Genomic DNA, 15,012 nt, shown 5'->3' with positions numbered 1-15,012 from the left:
ATTTTCTTAAATAGTGTAACAATCCTCCCTTAGTTTTTCTTTTTGTCATGATTCTTTTCCAAGGGTTTTGCTTGAACCGGGTATAATTAGTTTTTTTGGTTAGAAATAGAAAAGTCTTGTGCTATGGTTTTTGGCGTAATCTACAGGATGTAAAAGACGAAAATCGCTTTGGTAGATTTCTTAGAGTCACTACAGGGATAAGGAATTTTGCAGAAGGAATCTTTTCTTTTTGTTTTTGTTTAGAAGGATCCCTAACTTTGTAACGTCCGAGCACCACCTCCTTAATTAGTGCCAGACTCTTCTTCTATTAATATGCTAGTACTTGTTCATGAAATTATCGGCTCTGTTGGTCTTATTGCAGATTATTTTTGCTTCTTGCTTAAGTGCATCCTCCAGTTAAAGAAAATGCTCTAACCTCATTAACTTCAGCGATGTTGCTAAGTTTTGTTTTTCTGGTTGAATAGATGATTTTGCTTGTGAACTATATAATGGTCTCTGTCTCTAATTACTTTTAACTCAGTTTGTTGGTCATGATATGCAGCCTCTGTACAACCTTTAAATTCTGAGATGGTTCTGTATAAAGTAACATCAACATGTACATTGCTGTCCACAAAGCTTTGGTCTTGTAGCTAATGCTTCACATTTTGAAAGAAAGCAGCTAATGTTTTTAGTGTATTTTGAAGAGCATCTACACGAAAGACAGTTACCTATACATATGTCATATTCGTCCAACACGTATACATCAAGGCAAAAGAGCCCATAGAAAACCTGAAATTATGGTGCAGAGTTGCAGGAATTTGAAAAACATAATAACACAGACAGTGTCCGTATACAAATGATGGAGCCAAAATTGTTCAATTAGGAAGGTCTTACAAACATCATAGCTGACATAATCAGCGATTGGCATGACCATAAACATGCATATCGTTTCAGTTAAGAATCGAGGATTTTGGTTGTCCCCATTGATGTTGCTACACAGTTTCATATGATTGTAATTCAGACAAACACACGACACGTATAGACAACAAATTCATCTAGCAGTCTTAATTTTTAACAAAATAACTGCAGCAGTAGCGCAAAACAACTGTAAAGAAATAGCTATCCCAGCCAGGAACCAAAGTTATCTACAAAAAACTGCAACAGTAGCACAAAACAACAGTAAAAAGATAGTTAACCCAGCCATAAATCAAAGCCTATCTACACATCAAAGCTCCCGAAACGACAAGCTCGTAACAACACTCCTCTCAACCCGAGCATATCCCCAGTAACCCCAGTTCACGCCCCAACTATTTTTAATTAGATAGTATTCAATTCCATTTTCAGTGCCAAAGCCCACAATCAGCACCGCATGACGCCCTTCAGTCGGCTCATTTTTTCTTTTAAGTTCGTTTTCAAAGTGAATCTCCAGTTTGGTTGGACCTTTATAAATATCCTATGAAAATAAAAGAAATTTAGAAATATGTAGGCGGCCAAAAGAGAAATTCCAATAAAGAAAGCTGGGAGTAAACAAAAAGCTGAGTGAAAAGAAATTTTACCTTTCCAGTATGTTTTTTAAAGCTCCTCACATTCTTTACACATCCACTGATGGGTTGTTGCCGAATTAAATTTTCAATTTCTCCTTTGTCCAACTTAAGATCTTCAACCCTCTTAAACTCCTTAATTTTTGTTTTTTCCTGCACCAATTCAAACATATAATGCAAACACATCTCATTTACTAAGATATTTCTCTTTAATGCAAATATCTTGCAATAATGTTGACGCCGAAAAGAAAATAATAAACCCAATATCATATACTTACCTCACTTGGTTGATTATGACATTCATTCCTCTTTTCAACATAGGGATATGACTTATCCGAATAGATACCTTCCTCGATAGCAAATTTGTAGTATTTATTGTAGTGACTAGGAAAGCATTTTGTTGTCTCACAATATTTAATATCTTTTGGCTCCTCTAGTTTGGTATACAAGCAATTAATGACTTGTTGCTTTGACAGAGGGTTCACCTTCTGCAACTTAATGTAGTATAAAGCTGTGATGGCTTCCGCTCCGATAAAAGCCCAACATGCACCTTTTAAGAGAGCAAAATCATACAAACAAAAAGAATGTAAGATCATAGATAATATATATGAAAGAAAAGTGTAAGTGTTAGCTTATCAAACTTACAACATTTCCCTTGATCCTCCACGGCACGTAGACAGCCCTTGCCCACCCAAGACCAAGCACACTACATTACACACCAACAAAAATAAAGACAATTTGTGAATTGTTCAGAGAGTACGTAACTTAAAGCCATAAAAGAACTATTCTAAAGGCCCAATAAATTAGCGGATCTTAAACCAATCAGCTTGTGCTACTTATTATATAAGCGTTTTCAAATATTATTGCTACTAGATTGACAAGGATGCATGCTACCTCAACTCATATTGCTACAGCAAGCTGAATTTGTAAAAGACAAATCTATTAATGAAAACAGCTTATCGGCCCAGGGAGTGGTAATGGGAATTAGAAAAATGAACAAGCTAGCTAATGTGGTGATTAAAGTGGATATAGCCAAACCATATGATATGTTTTCTTGGCTTTTCCTTACAAAAATTCTAAGGAAGTTCAGCTTCTCCGAGATCTTAATTGGTTTTTCCTTACTTGGGTTGCCCCATCTACTATGGCAAGAGAAGAAATATCTATGTTACTAATATGCTCAAGAAGGTGAGGAGTTGGATTTATACATGGAAACATATATCATCAGTAGGAGGCTAGGCAGACTGGTGTTTGATTATACAACCTAGGTCCCTTTAAATATGTTATTTGTAGTTGAAGGGCATTAATTATTCAATCACTAGATAGATATTCTGCTGTGAAGATGGAGACAATCACCATATATATAAAGGACTCTTTATGCAAACCCAATGAAGTAAGAGGTGTAATCTGAATGACATCTCAAAGAGGAATTAAATTTGGGTAGACACAAATATGAAGATTGATGTTGCAAGTTAGAGATATGGTGGAAGATATATAGAATCTGGTGGTAAATAAATGATGGTTGTAGCAGGTTTTGGCTAGATATATAACTATAGGTTCCCTTTCAAATTTCAAGGGTGCTGCATTATACCTTGTACAACAGTTTCAAAGGTGTGATACCAATGGATGTAGATAAAATTAATGGATGATAATATACGCATGCGCCATTAATTACAACATGATGATGCACATACAGAGTACCCAGTAAGGACATCAACATGTATCATTAACTGCAAGGGATTTACTTTATTTGCATGATGAAATACAACCCATTTATAGGCGTCTTACTAGGGCAAATGGGGTAGAATTTCCTAGCGTAGATATTATATATGGAGGAATAAGGTGCCAACAGATGATGCTCTGGCCATAGTTGGCATTGCTACCGCTTCTAAATGTTGGTGTTGTGAGAAACCATCTACAGAAATTGTGTAACATGCATGCATGTTTTCATTAGAAGTACTACTACAGCTGTCACGACCCCAAATTTCCTTCATAGGATGTCGTGATGACACCTAGTCTCTAAAACTAGGTAAGCCTATCAATGCGGAATAATATTAAATATCTGAAATAAATAAACTACAATTCAAATAATTTCAACTCCCAAAACCCAGTAGAAATAAGTTATAAGCTTCTAAAAATTTATTCTCTATGTCTCTATACATCAGAGTCTAAAGCAAATAAGGAAGACAACATAGTGAGATAGAAGGGGACTCCAGAGTCTGCGGACGCTGGCAGATATACCTTGAAGTCTCCTCGTACAACTAGTTTACTAATGCCTGGTCTGATAAGATGTACCTAGATTTGCACAAAAACATGTACAGAAGCATAGTATGAGTACACCACAGCGGTACCCAATAAGTGTCAAGCCTAACCTCGGTAGAGTAGTGACGAGGTCAGGTCAGGCCCTATGAAAAATAAGTAATGGCATGGTAAAATATTTAAACAATCTTATAAGATAAAATAACAATAGAAATGAATCAAATAGCATGTCACATTTAATTACACAAAATAATGGCAAATAAATATCTCGTGGAAACAAAACAGAATTCTTTTCAACTTAAAAAAAATCACAACAATAATCAAAGGCAACTGCGGTCATAAATTAATATCAACAAAGGCACTCCCGAGATACCGCCTTGTAGTCCCAAATCATAAACAAATTCACAATATCTCATTTCCTTATCTCACCGCGGAAGCCTTTACAATTTATTTGAAAGAAAATATTTTTTCCGAAATAGCATCCCGCGTTTTAGCCATCCTTATCACACCGCATGACTTCTAGTAGTTCCCCCTACTAGCCATGCGTATCAAGCCACCCTTATCTCATCGCATGCGTTTCAATACCCAAAACTTATACCACCACATGCGTATCAATATCACAATTTGCACCTCAGGTGCTCAAATAATTTAACTTGCCAAAATAATTCAACAATAATATTTTTTCACAATAAAGAGCTCACGGCTCATGTCAAAATAATTCAACAATAATATTTTTCCACAATAAAAGAGCTCATAGCTCATGTCAAAATAATTCAACAATAATATTTTTCTACAATAAAGAGCTCACTCCTCCATCACAATGAGTACGAAAATCTTACAAAAATATTCAGGAGTAACTAATTCAGGAAAATAAATTTAAAAATCTTTAATACGTTTCTTCAATATCAAGTTTAAAAATGTCAAATACTTCATATTAATAATATTTAATTTAAAGAAAATCAACCTTCAAATAATGCACAGAATAAAAGAAACCAAGTTCCAACTAAACAGATAAAACAATTAGCAGGAAAAGGTCAAGCAAATTTAAAATATAAACATTAAATCAATAATGAAGAATATAACAAAATAAAATAATTTAATTAATGCGCAACAGTGATCTACACAATTTAAAACATGATCTTTCACATTTAGCCCGTGTACACACTCGTCACCTCGTGTACACGACGTTCCACACATTACAATTATCAATCTTAGGGGGAATTTCACTCACACAAGGTTAGACAAGTCACTTACCTCGACTTGCTCCAATTTAACCAAGTATTATGCTTTTTCCTCGATTTTTCGACTCCGATCGACTCGTATCTAGTCATAATTAATTCGATACAGTCAACAAATTTATAGAAATCAATTTCATAAGAAAATACTATATTTTTCAATAAAATCCGAAATTAGCTCAAACATTGCCTGTGGGGCCCACGTCTCGGAATCTGGCGAAACTCATAAAATCCGACAACCCATTCAATTATGAGTGCAACCATACCAGTTTTACTCAAATCCGACTCCGGATCGACACCGAAATCTCAAAAATTTATTTCTACGAGATTTCTAAAATTTTCCCAAATTTCTATCTCAAAACACTAATTAAATGGTGAAAACAATGATATATTCGTGTATATTGTCCAAATACGAGTTAGAATCACTTGCCCCAATATTTTTCCTTGAAAATATATCAAAATCGCCTCTCCTCAAGCTCCAATTCTTCAAAAATGGCAAATGGGACGAAATCCCCTGTTTTTATAACTTACAGATCTGTAAGGGAGCCTGATTTGTCAGGGAACTCGATTTTGTCCCGGAGCTCGATTTGTCAGGAAGTTCGATTAGTCAAGGAGCTCGATTTTATCAGGGAGCTCGATTTGTCAGGGAGCCCGATTTTCCAAGGAGCCCTATTTGTCAGGGAGCCCGATTTGCCAGGGAGCCCGATTTGTCAGGGAGCTCGATTTTGTCAGGGAGCTTGATTTGTCAAGGAGCTCGATTGGTCAGGGAGCTCGATTTTGTCAGGGAGCTCGATTTTGTCAGGCAGATCGATTTGTCAAAGAGCTCGATTTGACAGGGAGTCCGATTATGACAGGCAGCTCGATTTTGACAAGCAACCCGATTTTGACTGGCAGCCCGATTTTGACAGCATTTCCAGCAGAAAAATTGCAGCAGCTTTTGCAGCAGCTAAGTCCCACTTTTGATCCGTTAACCATCTGAAACTCACCCGAGGCCCTCGGGACCTCAACCCAATACACCAACAAGTCCTAAAACATCATACGAACTTATTTGAAACCTCAAATCAAGTCAAACAACGCTAAAATCACAAATCACACCCCAATTCAAGCTTAATGAAACTCAAGAATTTCCAACTTCTACATTCGATGTCGAAACCTATCAAATCAAGTCCGATTGACCTCAAATTTTGCACACAAGTCATAAATGACATAACGGAGCTGTAAATATTTTTAGAACTAGATTCCGACCCCGATATCAAAAAGTCAACTCCCCGGTAAAACTTCCAAACTTAAATTCCTATTTTAGCCATTTCAAGCCTAATTTCACTACGGACTTTCAAATAAAATTCTGATCACGTTCCTAAGTCCAAAATTACCATACAGAGCTGTTGGAGTCATCAAAATTTATTTCGGGGTTTGTTTGCACAAAATTCGACATTCGATTGATATTTGAACTTAAACTTTTAATTTTTCAGCAAAATTCCATATCTCGGGCTAGGGACCTTGGAGTTTAATTCCGGGAATATGCCCAAGTCCGAAATCATGATACGGACCTATCGAAACTGTCAAAACACTAATCCGAGTCAGTTTGCTCAAAATGTTGAACAAAGTCAACTCAGTTGAGTTTTAAAGCTCTAATTCACATTTTTAATCCATTTTTCACATAAAAACTTTTCGAAAAATTTTACGGGCTGCGCACGCAAGTCGAGGAATGATAAATAGTGCTTTTCAGGGTCTTAGAACACATAATTAATTATTAAATTTAAAGATGACATTTTGGGTCATCACATTCTCCACCTCTAAAATAAACGTTCGTCCTCGAACGGAGTTAGAAAACGTACCTGAGCTGGTGAATAAGTGTGGATAACAGCTGCGCATATCATGCTCGGTCTCCCAAGTTGCCTCCTCGACCGGATGACCCCTCCACTGAACCTTCACGAAAGCAATGTTCTTTGACCTTAGCTTTCGAACCTGCCTATCTAAAATAGCCACTAGTTCCTCAACGTAAGATAGATCCTTGTCCAACTGAACCGAACTGAAGTCTAACACATGAGATGGATTGCCGTGATATTTTCGAAGCATGGAACACATGGAATACCGGATGAACCGCAGAGAGAGTAGGTGGTAGTACAAGTTTGTAAGTCACCTCTCCAACTCTCTTAAGAATCTCAAAAGGCCCAATATACCTAGGGCTCAACTTGCCCTTCTTCCCGAACCTCATCACACCCTTCATAGGCGAAACCCGAAGCAATACCCGCTCACCAACCATAAATGCAACATCACAAACCTTTCGATCCGCATAACTCTTCTATCTAGATTGGGCTGTACGAAGTCAATCCTAAATCAACTTAACCTTTTCCAAGGCATCCTGAACCAAGTCTGTACCTAATAGTCTAGCCTCGCCCAGTTCGAACCAACCTACTGGAGACCGGTACCGTCTACCACACAAGGTCTCATACGCAGCCATCTGAATGCTTGACTGGTAACTGTTATTGTAAGTAAACTCTGCAAGTGGTAAGAACTGGTCCTAAGCACCCCCAAAATCTATCACACACGCACGAAGCATATCCTCCAGTATCTGAATAGTGCGTTCGGACTACCCATCCGTCTGAGGGTGAAATGTTATACTCAACTCTACCCGAGTACCAAACTCACGTTGTATTGCCCTCCAGAACCGTGATGTAAACTGCGTACCCCAGTCAGAGATGATACATACCGGTACGCCGTGAAGTCTGACAATCTCGCGAATATATACCTGAGCCAACTACTCTGAAGAGTAAGTAGTAATCACAAGAATGAAATGAGCTGACTTGGTCAATCTATCCACAATCACCCAAACTGCATCGAAATTCCTCTGAGTCCGTGGGAGCCCAACAACAAGATCTATAGTGATTCGCTCCCATTTCCATTATGGAATCTCTAACTGCTGAAGCAATCCACCCGGTCGTTGATGCTCATATTTCACCTGTTGACAATTTAGACATTGAGCTACATACTCCACTATGTCTTTCTTCATCCGCCTCCACTAATAGTGCTGTCTCAAATCTTGATACATTTTTGCAGCACCCGGATGAATAGAGTACCGCGAACTATGAGCCTCCTGGAAAATCAAGTCACGCAAACCATCTACATTTGGCACATATAGCCTGCCCTGCATCCGTAATACATCTTCATCTCCAATAGTGACTTCCTTGGCATCGTCGTGCTGAACTGTGTCCTTAAGGACAAGAAGATGGGGGTCATCATACTGACGTTCCCTGATACGGTCATAAAGAGAAGACTGAGAAACCACACAAGCCAAAACTCGGCTCGGCTCAGAAACATCCAGTCTAACAAACTGGTTGGCTAAGGCCTGAGCATCCAAGGCTAAAGGCCTCTCTGCTACCGGTAAATATGCTAAGCTACCCAAACTCTCCGCCTTACGACTCAAGGCATCAGCCACTACATTGACCTTCCCAGGATGATAGAGAATGGTGATATCATAATCCTTAAGAAACTCCAACCATCTCCGCTACCGCAAATTAAGATCCTTCTATTTAAACAGATGTTGTAGACTTTGGTTATCGGTGTAGACCTCGCAATGGACATCGTACAATAATGCCGTCAAATCTTTAAGGCATGAACAATAGCTGCTAACTCAAGGTTGTGTACAGGATAATTCTTCTCATGCACCTTTAACTGTCTGGACGTGTAGGCAATCACCCTACCGTCTTGCATCAACACTGCGTCGGGGTCAATACGCGACACATCATAATACACAATATAAGACCCTGAATCTGTAGGTAATACCAATAATGGGGCTGTAGTCAAAGTTGTCTTGAGCTTTTGGAAGCTCTCCTCACATTCCTCGGTCCATATGAATGGAGCACCCTTATGGGTCAATCTGGTCTTAGTAGTTGTTCATAATCAAATACAAAATCATAAATTAACTTCATGTTAACAAAAATATCGTTTCAAACCTTCACAATACTGATAACGAGATACGAGGCATGAAGACCTCATAATTATTTTTCCCGAATTAATGAGTCACATTTAACGTCACCTGGGCGGGAACCTACCTCGTAGGTTAAAACTCAATAATTACAGCACAAAATTAGCAAGTATGCACAGAGAATTTCATATAGAATTTTCAAATAAGCCTAACAAGCATGACTCCCTATTAGTACTATAGTACAAATTAAAATTCACAAGGGAGAACTTAAACATAAGAATTTTCCTTACAAGGATCTCGTCCTTATATAACTTCCACCGCAGCTCGTAGTCCGGTTTAAACATATCAGTTTATATTAAAATGCGAGGATCTCATCCTCGGTTCTGAATTACAAGTAATATGCACATCGTGCCAATCGAAACTTTTCATTTGCTCCTTCTAAATAATTTTTGTTAAACAAAATCACAACACATAATGAACCCCACACCGGTAGGACATATAATTCACAATTTGTAATTAATTATCCGTAAATTACATCAAAACTTACCGAAATAAGTAACAGAAAGACACATTTAGCCTCACAGATCTTATTAGTGACCAACATAGAATGATAGGCGTAGTTATCTTCATAGAATCTCCCAACATGAGTAAACACATAAGTAGATTATAGAATTACGAAGCTCACTCATAAGTGGAGCACCATAGGAGGACTCGTTTCGATACTGAGAACCGATTCAAGTTAAGCAAATTATTCCTTTATATTAAATCGAGGTCGTACCTGTAACGACACCATCTGATGTAGCGACCTCCGCCATACCGTATAACAAATATATCAACGGCTGGGTCTCCACCTCTAGGACGCCTTCTACCTGTCTGTCCTCCACCTCTAACTAGTCGTGTGGGTGGTGTAGTAACTGTAATGGGGCACGTAGCCGGAGTGCTTTGATGAAATATGTCTCTCCCAAGTTTGGGACAATTTTCTCATGATGTGCCTAGTATCACCGTATTTATAACAACCCCTTTGCGGGTTTGGCTGCTCATATTGAGTCTATGCCAGATAACTAGAATAACCATTGTAGGAAACTCATGTCGGTGGTGCATTAAAAGAACTTACTGGAGCACCCCGAGTAATCCGATGTGCGGACTGGGCTGGCCGACTGCCCGAGCCCCCGCCATAATGATTTATACTTGCAGAGTAGAATCTAGTGAATCTCCCAGAACCTCGAGACTTCTTGGTCTCCTAAGTTTTCCTTTTTCCTCACCCTGAACACGTTCTAATATCTTGGCAATTTCTACAACTAGCACAAATGAAGTATCAGCCTGTAGCTCCCGAGTACAAAATTTTACGATCATAATTGAGTCCTTAATGAGTCTGTGGACTCGCTCTCTGGCTGTAGGAAGCAAAGTAGGAGTATGATGGGCTAACTTATTGAACTTGATGGCATATTCTGACACTATCATGATGACCTGACGCAACCGTTCAACCCTATGCGTCATGCATTACGGAGAGTCCGGAAAACAAACTCTTTCAAAAGCATTTCTAAGAACTGAGCCAAGTGGGCGGTATTGCATTGGCTGGTTTGCCCTCTTCATAGTCTTGCCATGAACACCAGTTGATAATTATCTCTCCCAAGGAAAATTTCTTCTTTTGTTATGCTGACTCAACACTGTTGAGCTGACCCATTTCTTAACATACTCTTCGATTATTCTTTGGGGTAACCCTTACCCCTGTTTATACACAACGATCACAAAAGTAGTGCTCCATACAGACAAATCTTGGCACGAACCACATAGTCCAAAATCTCGTCAACAACTGTACTTCCTCCGAAGCACCCCAAAATCCGCAACTGTGACGTCCACGCTGAGTAGACCTTCTGCAAATTTAGAGTTGTTTCTATAACTCCTTTGGTACTAAAGTATATGATTATTAAGGAGGCGGACATACCGCAAGTCCCAACCTTATCCTCTACAAAATCTCAGGCCTTAAACATGTGTAAATTTTTAGGAAACCTTTCAGTACCACATATATACATTTCAAGGCAAAACTGACAAAACACATGACCCCGCAATCCATCCATTGATAGTGGACTCCCCCCCCCCCCACTCGGTGCGAAGTCATAGGTCACAGTCCAATGATCCAGAATAATAACCTTCACAGCTTGTATAAATCAACCAGATGCCAACATCCGTTGCACCCTGCTACATGATTCACTGGGTGATCTCTCAATACGTCCGCATTTTCAGTCGGAACCACACGCTGAGGCAATATTTGAGCATCTCTGGCTCCCTCCTAGTCCATCTGCGGCATCACGAATCATCGACGTACAACTGATACCGAGTGCGCAATGTCATACACGAGTGGATACAAAGGAATATAAGATATATGTTTCAAGCTAAATCAATGTTGCACGATAAGGAATCAAAGAAGTGAATATTTCCTAACAGTTTCATAGCCTCTCGAAGATAAGTACAGACTTCGCCGTACCGATCCGCAAGACTCTACTAAACCTGTTTGTGACTCATAACACCTATGAACCTATAGCTCTGATACCAACTTGTCACGACCCCAAATTCCCTCCGTAGGATGTCGTGATGGCACCTCGTCTCTAAGACTAGGTAAGCCTATCAATGTGGAATAATATTAAATATCTGAAATAAATAAACTACAATTCAAACAAATTCAACTCCCAAAACTCGGTAGAAATAAGTCACAAGCTTCTAAGAATTTATTCTCTATGTCTCTATACATCAGAGTCTAAAGCAAATAAGGAGGACAATATAGTAAGATAGAAGGGGACTCCGGAGTCTGCGGACGCTGGCAGATATACCTCGAAGTCTCCTCGTACAGCTAGTTTACTGATGCCTGGTCTGATAAGATGTACCTGGATCTACACAAAAAGATGTGCAGAAGCGTAGTATGAGTACACCACAGTGGTGCCCAGTAAGTGCCAAGCCTAACCTCGATAGAGTAGTGACGAGATCAGGTCAGGCCCTACTGGAGAATAAATAATGGCATGGTAAAATATTTAAACAATATTATAAGATAAAATGACAATGAAAATGAATCAAGTAGTATGTCACCTTTAATTACACCAAATGATGGCAAATAAATACCTCGTAAAAACAAAACAGAATTCTTTTCAACTTAAAGAAAATCACAACAATAATCAAAGGTAACTGCGGCCATAAATCAATATCAACAAGGGCACTCCCGAGGTACCGCCTCGTAGTCCCAAATCATAAACAAATTCACAATATCTCATTTCCTTATCTCACCGCGGGGGCCTTTACAATTTATTTGAAAGAAAATATTTTTCCCGAAATAGCATCCCGCGTTTTAGCCATCCTTATCATACCGCACGACTTCTAGTAGTTCAACCTACTAGCCACGCGTATCAAGCCACCCTCATCTCACTGCATGCGTTTCAATACCCAGACTTAATATCACCGCATGCATATCAATATCACAATATATCACAATTTGCACCTCAGGTGCTCAAATAATTTAACTTGCCAAAATAATTCAACAACAATATTTTTCGACAATAAAGAGCTCACGGCTCATATCAAAATAATTCAATAATAATATTTTTTCACAATAAAAAGCTCACGGCTCATGTCAAAATAATTCAACAATAATATTTTTTCACAATAAAGAGCTCACGGCTCATGTCAAAATAATTCAACAATAATATTTTTCCACAATAAAAGAGCTCATAGCTCATGTCAAAATAATTCAACAATAATATTTTTCTACAATAAAGAGCTCACGGCTCATGTCAAAATAATTCAACAATAATATTATTTCACAATAAAGAGCCCACTCCTCCATCACAATGAATACGAAAATCTTACAAATATATTCAGGAGTAACTAATTCAGGAAAATAAATTTAAAAATATTTAATATGTTTCTTCAATATCAAGTTTAAAAATGTCAAATACTTCATATTAATAATATTTAATTTAAAGAAAATCAACCTTTAAATAATGCACAGAATAAAAGAAACTAAGTTCCAACTAAACAGATAAAATAATTAGCAGTAAAAGGTCAAGTAAATTTTAAATATAAACATTAAATCAATAATAAAGAATATAACAAAATAAAATAATTTAATTAATGCACAACAGTGATCTACACAATTTAAAATATAATCTTTCACATTTGGCCCGTATACACACTCGTCGCCTCGTATACACGACTTTCCACACATTACAATTATCAATCCTAGGGGAAATTTTCCCACACAAGGTTAGACAAGTCACTTGCCTCGACTTGCTCCAATTTAACCAAGTATTATGCTTTTTCCTCGATTTTCCGATTCCGATCGACTCGTATCTAGTCATAATTAATTCGATGCATTCAATAAATTTATAGAAATAAATTTCATAAGAAAATACTACATTTTTCAATAAAATCCGAAATTAGCTCAAAAATCGCCTGTGGGCCCCATGTGTCAGAATCTGGAGAAACTTACAAAATCCGATAACCCATTCAATTACGAGTCCAACCATACCAGTTTTACTCAAATACGACTCCGGATCGACACCGAAATCTCAGAAATTCATTTCTATGAGATTTCTAAAATTTTCCCAAATTTCTCTCTCAAAACACTAATTAAGTGGTGAAAACAATGATATATTCATGTATATTGACCAAATCCGAGTTAGAATCACTTACCCCAATATTTTTCCTTGAAAATATATCAAAATCGCCTATCCTCAAGCTCCAATTTGTCAAAAATGGCAAATGGGACGAAGTCCCATGTTTTTATAACTTACAGATCTGTCAGGGAGCCCGATATATCAGGGAGCTCGATTTTATCAGGGAGCTCGATTTGTCAGGGAGCTCGATTTTTCAGGGAGCTCGACTTTTCAGGGAGCCCGATTTTGTCAGGGAGCTTAATTTTGTTAGGGAGCTCGAGTTGCCAGGGAGCCCGATTGGCCAGGTAGCTCGATTTTGTTAGGGAGCTCGATTTGTCAAGGAGCTCGATTTTGTCAGGGAGCTCGATTTGTCAGGGAGCGCGATTTGTCAGGGAGCTCGATTTTTTCAGGGAGCTTAATTTTGTCAGGGAGCTCGAGTTGTCAGGGAGCTCGATTGGTCAGGGAGCTCGATTTTGTCAGGGAGCTCGATTTGTCAGTGTAACGACCCAACCGGTCATTTTGACTTTTAGAACCCCGTTCCCCTAAATAAAACTCCCTAAATGTGCTTATAATAAATTATGACTTGCGAGGATGGTTGGTTCGGGATTTGGAAGTGTTGGGTTGAAATCGGAACACTTGGTTCCTTAAGTTGGCTTGAAAAGGACAAGTTTGACTTCGGTTAACATTTGGAGAAAATGACCTCAGAATAGAATTCTGACGATTCCAACAGCTCCGTATGGTGATTTTGGACTTAGGAGCGTGTTCGAAATTTTATTTGGAAGTCCGTAGTTAAATTAGGCTTGATATGGCTAAAATAAGAATTTAAGTTTGGAAGTTTGACCGGGGAGTTGACTTTTTGATATCGGAGTCGGAATCCAGTTCTAAAATTTTTCATAGCTCTGTTATGTCATTTATAAATTGTGTGCAAATTTTGAGGTCAATCGGAGTTGATTTGATAGGTTTCGACATCGAATGTAGAAGTTGGAAATTTTAAGTTTCATTAAGCTTGAATGGGAGCATGATTCATGATTTTAGCGTCGTTTTATGTGATTTGAGGTTTCAAATATATTCGTATGATATTTTAGGACTTGTTGGTATATTTGGTTGAGGTCTCGAGGGCCTCGGATGAGTTTCAGATGGTTAACGGATCAAAAGTTGGACATAAAAAGCTACTGCAATTTTTCCTCTTTTGTTGGACATTCTGGGTTGCGATCGAGCCCAGGTATGGAGCCCAAAGTTGACGAGGCTCAGGCTCGAGCTTTTGTATCGAATCCATGATCGAAGGTCCAGCTCGAGGGCCATGATCGAAGGTCCAGCTCGAGGGCCATGATCGAAGGCAATGCTCGAGGGCCATGATCGAAGGCCAGGATCGAGACCCAAGATCGAGGGTCACAATCGAAGGCTCGGGCTCGATGCCATGATCAGGGCTA

The 15,012-nt window shown here is 38.5% G+C and overlaps 1 long non-coding RNA gene across 1 annotated transcript; it reads right to left on the bottom strand.

Moving 5' to 3' along the window:
- Positions 1–841: 841 nt before the first annotated feature.
- LOC107785997 (uncharacterized) lies at positions 842–1,795 on the bottom strand. The gene is made up of 2 exons (XR_001648035.2): positions 1,536–1,795; positions 842–1,432 (listed from the first exon to the last, which is right to left on the bottom strand). It is a non-coding gene; the product is annotated as an uncharacterized LOC107785997 (long non-coding RNA).
- Between the last annotated feature and the right edge of the window lie 13,217 nt (positions 1,796–15,012).

The sequence above is a fragment of the Nicotiana tabacum genome, chromosome 14 (genome assembly GCF_000715075.1).
Source record: "Nicotiana tabacum cultivar K326 chromosome 14, ASM71507v2, whole genome shotgun sequence".
In the NCBI taxonomy this organism is placed as follows: domain Eukaryota; kingdom Viridiplantae; phylum Streptophyta; class Magnoliopsida; order Solanales; family Solanaceae; genus Nicotiana; species Nicotiana tabacum.
The sequence above is the reverse complement of the archived record's forward strand: the minus strand, read 5'-3'. Positions and strand labels throughout refer to the sequence as shown.